Here is a 10,561-nt window from a genome sequence, read left to right on the forward strand (position 1 = left end):
TGTTCAGAAATGATAGAACTAGTTAAATATATATATCTATATATTTCAACTAGTCATGGAAATCTTTTTTTAATGATATTGTTTAGAGGTTTTTTATTTGTATGTGGCTTTTGTATCTTTAGGGTACACTCTGCTCATGCACTCATACTTCTCTTCATACTGAAATGAAAAACAGAAACAGTTTATTGATGATGCAGCCACAAGGTTATACTTGCATATTTGGAAAAACAGAAGAAAAATGGGAAGAATAAAGTTGTTTATGTAATCATAGGATTCCACCAGCTGAGACTTTAATCAAGACACCAAAATAAAACTGTAGAAAGTATCAAGCACTTACTAGGCTGAGCTGGCTGTCTTATAAAAAGAGTATGACAAATATGCTATCATATGTCTGATTGCCTGCCTGAGAGAGAGACAACCTGGTCCACTGGAAGAGGCTTTGCCTGTAAAGAACAACACCTTCCCAGTACCATACTGATGCCATGTGCGGCGAATGTTGTGGCTCCAGCCTGCATCCTGCTCTCTAACTCAGAGAGCGAGAAGCTGTCTCAGAACAGACACCCAAAAGCACACACAGGTCACTCTCTAGCTCATTTAATACAGATGATAAAAATACTGTGATATTTGCATCCTCTCCAAACACCCCATTTGAGAGTAAAAATTCATTCTTTATCATTAGTCACCATAATCTGAAGCTCATTATTGACCCCAGTTCTGGTTTGAATTTGATCTTAGCAATAAACCAGAAAGTGTTTTCACCTTCCTGCTACCCCCTTCAGGGCAGTCAGCCAAAAAGCAAGCTAACATCACCACCACAGTTTGATACTGAAATCCTGCCCAGCATTTTGCTTCATGCCATTGGCCCACGTGCAGGCAGAATAAAACTGTGTGGAGTGTACCCACACAGATCTTGTTCTGAACTAGGTGGAACAGCACAGAAGGAATCCAGCCACTCAACAGTTTCTGCTTTGAATGTATGTCCAATATTAATGGCAACCTTGTCACAAACAAGCCTGAAATACCAAATGCAGTGAGGAACTGGCATTGCTAAAAGTGAATGTGACGACATTTCATTCAGGTTCTGTTTTGTCCACTTCCTCCCCTGCTTCAGGTGCTGTCAGGTTTGACAATGCTAACAATGAAGAGGTCGGTGCTGACAAGTGACAACCGTGGGCAGGAGTGAAAAAAGAAATCTTCCAGATCAGAGTCTAGTAACATTACATGTCTGGGCTCTGTTTATTCAAGTGATTAGAATGAGGGAATAAATGAGCCCCAGTGTGAACAGTTGTTCCCACATCACAGACTCTGCATGAATATATTCAACACAGAGGAGGGAACCAAGCAACATACACAAGTTCAGGACTAACTCTCTGTATTTCCACAAGATGTTAATCATAAAGACTTTGCCAGATTGACCATAGGTGACTTAGTTTCTGCTTTAATGTAGTCATGAATCCAAAACTTAAGGAAATAATAACTCAGTCTTGCTTTCAGACCACAAATAGAAATACATTCCTCTAGGATTTGCTCATGATGAAGGACATGTTAAGGGTAGTAGCTAATTACTGTAGAAATAAAATCAGACACAGTACACTGCTATTGAATAAGTGAAACAAGTATATTTGTTCCTATATAAATATGGCCTTGGATGTTTTGCCAACGAACATTTTTGCAGAAGTGCAGAAGCATGAAAAGCTGAACAATCTCTCAATCTCAAATATATTCACAGTGAGTCTAGACTGCAAGGAAACTGAGAGGATGTGATTTCAAGAAGGTTCCTGATACCTACAATTTCTACCTAGTAATTATGCCATCAATTTGGTCTTATCAGAAAGCAGCATTAAAAAAATTAAGGAGAAAAGGAAATGCTAGGACAGATTCAAACATTTAAATAGAAAATGTAATAATATTGTAGAGCTGCTAATTCTCATTCTTTTCACTAAATAGCCTTCCCTTATACAGCCCACTTTAAAATGAAGTGGCATTCTCTGTCTTCGTGAAGTATATGCATAATTATAGATTACTGTCCTACAGGTATTTCAATCTGCATTATTAAACTCATCAGCTGAGAGTTGTTTATGAGGTTTACTCACTCACAAAGAATTGTCCATTTCTAATAACATTAATTAGTAATCTTTGACCACAACAGGCTTGAATACTTGAGCCAGCAGCAGCACTCTCAGCCATTGCTGTAAGTGACTTAAAGAGCTCAATCTATGTAGCTTATCAAAAAGATTGAGAGGTGACTTGATTACTGCATGTAAGTACCTTCACAGGGAGATAAAACACGGGTGCTCTAATCTGACAGAGGCATAACAAAAACTGGGACCTGAAAACTGAAGTCAAGAAAATCAAGCAGGAAATAAAGCACACCATTTCTTAACTATAAGGAAGCAAACCACTGGGAAAAAAGCTCCAAAGGAATTAATAGATTCTTGAGCTCCTACGGTCTCAAGAACAACATCGGATGCTTTCAGGAAGTTATGCTTTAGCCAAACACAGTGCACTTCAGCTGAAACACAGGTTATTGTGCTCAGCTACAGGGTATCTGGAGGAAATTAATGACCCGTGATATGCAATAGGTCAGACTTCAGCATCCATTATGGTGGGAGAGGTAGTATTTTTTTACTATGCTGGATGATGTTGCCACAACACAAGCAGACTTTCAAGCAGACAAGCTTTCCTTCAGGTCTGACATAAACTGAAGTAGCAACTTACAAGGCTAAAAAAGCAAGTTGAAAGCAATTGCTCCAAATTTGACTGTTGTTACTTGTGTTCCACATCCTGTGTTAAAATGGCAGGGGGTAAAAGCAAGGGATACTGACATGGAGCAGGGTGCTTTGTCTTGTACCTTTTTTAATGGGTGCTAGTGATAAAGGAATAGACTAGAACCTGTTTTTTAACAACAAAACGTAAGCAGAACAACCGCTGCCTCATCTGTTGCTGATCCCAAGTGCTTTGTTGACTTTGTTAGAACCTGTAACAGGAACAGGGAAATGTCTAAGCCTATTCAGTTCTTTCTTTGTGTTTTGAAAGTAAGAAAACTCTGAAAGCTTTCTGATGAGAACCACAGTGCAAGCTCAACAGCTCTTTCCTACTGTTCAATTAGATCTTGTCATGGCAGAAGGAGGCCATATTTAAAGCAATATCAAAGGCTCCATTACCCATTATTAGTCTCCTGAACCATTTAGTTGTCTTCCCACACAACAGTTCATTGATTATAAACTAATGGTCAGACAAATCCTCAGCAGGAGGTTCATAAGCATTATTCCATTGTATCAGTGAAACTATGTTGATGTATGACAGCTCAGAAAGTCCTGAAGTTTTGCCCTAGTCACTGTCAAGCAGGATTTTCCCATGTCCCATCTGTTCAGTTTTCACTTTAAAGGCTGTTATGTGTGTAATATAGTAACAATAACAAAAAAGTATTTCAGTCATTTTTGCTTACTCCAACAATAAATATTAGAATTGGCAAAGTAGGTAAGCCACTTATAGACAAATCAAACTTTCAAGCTGTCTTTATATAAGCAGCGGAATTGAAAATAACTATGTTGTGATAAATGCAAAAAGGGTGCTACCTCATCTGCCCGCATCCAACAGCAAAATTTCACTGGCTTCAACACACCTAAATGAGATACCACATAGGCTTGTCTCGTGATCTTGAGATGTTTACTCAACCAGTCTGTTATTTAACCCGGTATTTATTGATTTTCAGGTGAAGTAAACCGTTTGCTGCAGCAACATCAAGGAGCTTGCTGTACTTACCTAATTAACTGGTCTGTCTTAAGTTCTGTAATTTAAGTAACCCTCTTAGTAACAATGTTCCTAGAGTTTCTTGAACGGAACCTGAAAGTTTTTAACCTTTCTTTTCTAACTAAACCTTCTGCAGAGCCCCACTGATAACTAACAAACAAAATTTGGTAAAAGCACTAAAATGATCAAACACAGAATGACGGACCATTTACACACTTGCACTGCTGAATATCAGCATAGTACAGGCAAACTTTCCCCTGTCCATCACTCATTCACATTTTTCTCTTTACTGCTATCTTGTGCCCCAATTTATGGGACAGAAAGAGGACAACTTTACAGACTGTTTCTATAGACAAAGGATTCTCAGAAGCATATCGAACTTCAGCTACCCTTGATCCTGACACAAACTGTCCAATTAGTATCAGCAGTGCAATTAAAACACATTTTATGAATTGAAAGATTGCACCAATACGTAGCTGTTCTTCAGCCTATAATTGGTAGAGCTACTGATAACTCAGAATTGAATGGACAGGGGAAACAACGTAATAGTAACTGGGTAACAATAAGTTACTGTGCAAGCAACTGTGACTTGCTGTAATAGCAGCTCATAACAGTAAGTGCTTACAGACAGTGGCATTGATTTACCAAAGATGTTTAATTAGAACTTAAAACATTTGCTTAACAGAGTGCTACAGCATAACATAGCGGGGTTGGTTTATGAAAAAGGCATGTGCTAGATGTGTTTTAACCGGTAAACAAAAGTAGGAGAAAACTCCATCAGCCTGCAAAATTCTTCTGTTGGTCTCTTCATAAACTCTTTGTACTAAGTCCAGAATTCTGTCAGCAGGTAATCTCACCTTAATACTCAGAAATCTTATTCAGCTGCCGAAAGCACATGTTTGTGAATACATACAATTTTACCTTTCTTACTACAAGATGTATAGCTACTACTTTCTAACAGGTATGGATACACTTGCAGAGAATGCTAAATCCTGTGCTGATTTAGTGCCTTAAAATACTCCAAAATATAACTCTATTGAAATCTGTTAGGAAATAATCCATTTCTCCAATTGATCATAGTTCCAGATAAGGTAAAGCCTCAGATAGAAATGACACATTTTAGTAGCAGCAGTGGCAACTCAGTATAACAAATGAGTGAGTAAAAGTTATTACCCTCACAAAAGTGAAGAAGAAATCTCAGTGGTCGAATCAATTCAATAAAAATGATGGACAGATAACTAAAAAGGAGACGTTTCTCTGGAATTCATGTCCACCTGAAAGGAACTGTACTGGGTCTGGCTGGGAGGGGTGAATTTTCTTTATAGCAGCTTTTATGGTAGATTTGTGACTAAAAAGGTGTTGATAACACACCAGTGTTTTCACTGTTGCTGAACAGTGTTTGAATAGCATCAAGGCTTTCACTTTCTCCCACTCTGGCCTCTCCAGCAAGTAGACTGGGAGTGCACAAGAGGTTGGCAGGGTACACAGCTGACCCCAGCTGACCAAAGGGATATCCCATATTATATGACATCATGACCTGTGATGCAAGCTCAGGAAAAGGATGAAGAAGGTAGTGGTGGCAGGGAAGGGGACATTTCAGTTATGGTGTTTGTCTTCCCCAGCAACTGTTAGGTGTGCTGACACCCTCGTTTGCTGGAAATGGTTGGAACTTGCCCACCAGTGAGAAGTAGTGAATTAATTTATTTTTCTGGTTTGTTTGAGAGTGCGAGTTTTTTTCACTGATTAATGTGTCCTTATCTTGATGCATGAGGTTTCTGCTTCTGCTCTTCTGATGCTCTCCTCATACTACTCACTGCAGGATGAGTGAGTGAGAGTCTGCTGGGTACTTGGTTGCTATCTGGGGTCAACTCAGAAGGAAAAAAGTCCCAATACATAAATCATGGACATAGAAAAAGAAGATGGTGAGAATGACTGACAGAAGAGACTTACAGAGTGTCCAGTTCTTGCTCTCAATGAATCCCATTCTAGCTGAGGCAGAGAGGGACTGGCTCTGGTGTGGCAGATGAAAGACTGTACTTTTCCTTTCAGATGCCAGAAACAGAAGAGGACAAACAAGCCATTCAGGTGGTGCTAAAGATTTCAGCTAGTGGATGGAGGCTTAAAATCCAAACGCAAATGTCATCAAATGCAGAATGATTTGATTGTATCTATCCTGAGGAAAGCATAGGGAAGGTGACTAAAGAAGAAAGAAATTAGCATAACTTTTTTTAAGAAAAAGCAGCTTAAAGAAAATCTTGCTGTATGAATGGAAAGAATTTAAATCAATTCCTTTGCATTTCAAGCTATTGTGACTTTGCTGGGACGTCCATACTGCATTCCTAAGCCTCCATCTTCCAGGCTCACAGGATAGGACAGATATGCCTTCCCTTGGCTCTGCACTACTTCTCTGGAGCTGCAGAAGTTTGGGGAGGACAGAATCACCAGTAAAGGGAATTTAAAACAAACAAACAAACAAACACACACACACACCACCCCCCCCCCCGAAACATTAATAAGGTTTGTAAGACAATATTATTCACCAGATCCCAGGAGCTGTGTCAGTTATTGTAGAAGTACAAATTCCCAAGTGTTTCAGTACTTCAGGATGCACTAGGTATGGCTACAAGAAGTTGTCCCTTGCCACACACAAAGCAAGGTGGCAATTAAGGTTGTACTGCATCATTTCTGATACCATCCCTTTATTCCTCCTGGAACACAAAATCTCTGGGGTTCTGCAGTACAGTGATTTTAGAAAGAAAAATGACAAGTAGTTCTTTCTTTGGGACTGCTCAAAACAGAGTTAAGAATAATTTTCATAGCCTATATCACATCTTCATTCTAGTACCCACTGCTCTCCAGAGAAAATTAGAAACTGGGTTACACAGGAGAAACTGTTTGCTGTTCTGTCTTATCTCCTCTGAAAATAATAAATTTGCTCACCTTCAACCTTGTGTTACTTCCTGCACTTAAAAAATATATCCCATGTCTAGGACTCCCTGTGACAGAAAGTAAGAAACTTTTGCTGAAGGCTTAGTTGTCCACTTCATGTTTATTCACAAAAAAAAAAGAAATCTGGCATTTTTCCCCTCCTAAAGTACAAAAGATCAAATGGAAATAGCTAGTCAGAGACTTGCCTTGGTTTTGCTAATCAGTGCTTCACCTCTTTGTACTTCAGTACCCAGCCAAGCTTGTTTTTGTAATAACTACATGATCACTCGAGAAGATCACTTGTGAGAAGATGACAGGACCACAAAATAAAGTCCTTAGAAAGTAATATAGAGGTAAAAATATTTGCAAACCAGGTGTGAGGGCAGAGGCTTTATTCTAAGTAGATGGGGCTTAACAATGGCCAGAGTGATTACAAATATATGAATACAATCCTCTCAAAGATGTCATTAAAAAAAAAACAACCCACCAACTTTGTAGAAATACACAGTCAATGAAATTTGACTGGGATTAAATTTCTGCTTATGATGACTTAGTGTAGAGCATCCACCTGTGTGTGAAAGCCCTTACTTCAAATCTGATTGACTTAATGCAGGACTGTAAGTCTAGGTTTTGCATTGTCAAGTGTCAAACTGATAAGATACAGACCACATGTTTTATAGGCACTACAGCTAAAGGTATTGCATCTGCATAAAGAAATTACCAGACTATGGATGAAAAGTATACATAGGCACCATTCAAGTTTCAAAACAGTAGCACAGTTCATCCCACTTTAAATCAGACATTGAAACGAGACCAGACTCATACTTTCCCCCAGTGACTGTAAAAAGAGTCTTAGGTCACTAGTTTAAATACAGTATTGCACTATGGAAAAGTAAATGCAGGTAACATCTTCCCACTCTTTAGCTTTACAGCCTGTCGCTTAGATCCAGATGAATCTAACCAGATTATAAGAATTCGAGATGAGTCCTACTCATGGGACTTTTTTGTAGGGGGGTGGGGTGGAGTTTGAAAAATTAATGTCTCGAATCCTTTTAGCATAGGAACAAAAAGAAATATAAGATCTTAATAATTTGGGAGGGAAGAACTCAGCTGTTGTATTTTTGGCCAGCCATGCTACAGCTGAACAGTGAGTACTGAAGAAATCTGTAGGATTTGAATTAATATTCATTATTCAACAGCAGTAAGAGTACACAGGTGCCAGAGACCTGATGGCTGAAGAGACAAACCAGTGATGCCTAAAGTATATTCAGGTGGCAGAATGTCTCCAAATCTGCTGCAGGCAGGAAAGGTGAGGAAACTGTCCCTTTTTTCTCAGCTACAGAGAAGGAAATGGAGCTTTTGCAACTTCATATATGTGTGTCATCCAGATCCTCAGACAGTCCAGACTACCAGACTGATAATCCAAACAGAATATTGTCAAAGTAATAAAAATATTTTAAGTCAGTTGCTGCTAACTTTCTTCCAGAAACACAAAAATATCTCTTATTCTTACCTGCATTGTGTCTTTCAGAACATGACACAGAGCAGACTTAATTTAATTTGAAGAAATTATGAAGATGAAAGTGCTATGTTTGTGGTGGGTTGACCCTGGCTGGATGCCATGTGACCACCAAAGTCAATCACTCCCCTTCCGCAACTGGACACAGGAGAGAAAATACAATGAAACGTCCATGGGTTGAGATAAGGGGAGGGAGAGATTGCTCAGCAATTACAGTCACAAGCAAAACAGGCTCGATTTGGGGAAATTAATATAACTTATAACCAATCAAATTGGAGTAGGATAATGAAAAATAAACCCAAAACTTATAAACACCTTCCCTCTACCCCTTCTTCCTGGGCTTAACTTCACTCCCCATTTTCTCTCCCCCCTCCCCACCAGCGGCGCAGGGGACGGGGAATGGGGCTGCGGTCAGTCCATCACACGCTGTCTCTGGGGCAGGAGGCTCCTCACACTCTGCCCTGCTCCAGCCTGGGGTCCCTCCCACAGGTCCAGGACCCTGCTCCAGCGTGGGCTTCCCATGGGTCACAGCCTCCTTTGGGCATCCCCCTGCTCCAGCGTGGGCTCCTCTCTCCACGGGTCCACAGGTCCTGCCAGGACCCTGCTCCAGTGTGGGCTTCCCATGGGTCACAGCCTCCTTTGGGCATCCCCCTGCTCCAGCGTGGGGTCCCCCCATGGGCTGCAGGTGGCTATCTGCTCCACCGTTAACCTCCATGGGCTGCAGGGGCACAGCCTGGCCCACCATGGCCTTCACCAGGGGCTGCAGGGGAACCCCTGCTCCGGCGCCTGGAGCACCTCCTGCCCCTCCTGCCCCGGCCTGGCTGGCTGCAGCGCTGTTGCTCTCACCTGTTCTCACTCCTCTCTTTGGCTGCAGCTGCTGTTGCCCGTGTTTTTCCCCTTTTCTTAAATATGCTGTCAGAGGGGAGCTGCCACAGTCATCGATGAGCTCGGCCTTGGCCAGTGGTGGGTCCATCTTGGAGCTGACCAGCATTGGCTGTATTGGACATGGGGGAAGCTTCTAGAGCCTTCTCACAGAAGCCACTCCTGTAGCTCCCCTGCTACAAAAACTTTGGCTAAAAAATCTAATACATTTACATATTCTTAAGACAGTCTGCAGTTGCTTACTATTTTAAGAGATGCATTCCCAAGATAAGCCTTTATTATTCCTGTTGAGAAATATTAAATTCCATGTTATTATTTTCATGGCTTTCAATTTTTGGGGTGCATATACCCTAGGAGTTTAAGACAGTGGCCCTGACCTCAGTATCTCATTTTATAACATCTGTCATTCATTCAAGACCTCAGTCACCTTCCTCTAATTACTAATTTTAATAAGGTTTGCTTACATAACTTGATCAACAAAAGAGAATTATTCTACAATCCAGATTTCTCTTAACTACAGAAGTCTTGCAGAAATATTGAAAGAGAAAGGAGACTAAACCATATTTAAAAACAAACAAACAAACAAACAAACACAACCAAAAATAAAAGGGCTAAAGAAAAAATAAAGAACACTAAAACAGGATCATAACATCTTCCAGGAAGTCCTACACAAGCTTTACAGGTGGTAAACAGCTGAAGCAAAAACCCAAATCTATTACTTTGGCTCAGATTTTTTTCTATGAGAACATATTTGAACATGAAAACCAGAGAAGATTGAATCAGTACCAGAATCCTTCCTAGAAACATTCAGCTCCATTATTAGAATAAATCTTTCCTAAATAGTGGAGTTTTAATATTAGGCTTTCTCTAATTTTCAGAGTTTACTTCCTTGCCTTGTGTAAGGAAACTAATATACTCTTAAGTAGATCTATAATTTCCTGGAACTGATTGACAGAAGAACTTTCATTTTTTAAAAAAATAAAGACAATATGGAGGCTGGTGTACTTTAAACGATCTAAAGTAATTTTGTAACCTTGGCATTGTTGTGGATCATCAATGTCAGTAGTAACACAATGTCTTACATGTCTGGAAAGTAATCTGTCATTTTCTGGGGACATATGGAAATTTCAGTCAATATTGTACATTTAAAAATCAGTAGTGCCTGTCCCTCTTGGACAATATTGGATCTACTTTTTCAGCTCTAAAAAGGCTGGAAGATCTGAATGCCATGCCTGCAAGTAATCCACTAGAAGAAAAACTGAAACATATGATTTCTGTGTGGTTTTGAGCCTTTAGAATCTGAAAAGAAACATCTGTATTGCCTAGTCGCCAATATAGGAGTAAGACATATCACCAGCCTCAGTAGAAACACAGCTTACACTTACAGAAGTGTAAGCTTACTCACAGCTCATAGAATTTCCATTCCTTTCTGCGTTTGGAAACGAATATTTAGTATATGAAGATACTTATATTTAAAGC

The sequence above is a fragment of the Falco biarmicus genome, chromosome 6 (genome assembly GCF_023638135.1).
Source record: "Falco biarmicus isolate bFalBia1 chromosome 6, bFalBia1.pri, whole genome shotgun sequence".
Classification (NCBI taxonomy): Eukaryota; Metazoa; Chordata; class Aves; order Falconiformes; family Falconidae; genus Falco; species Falco biarmicus.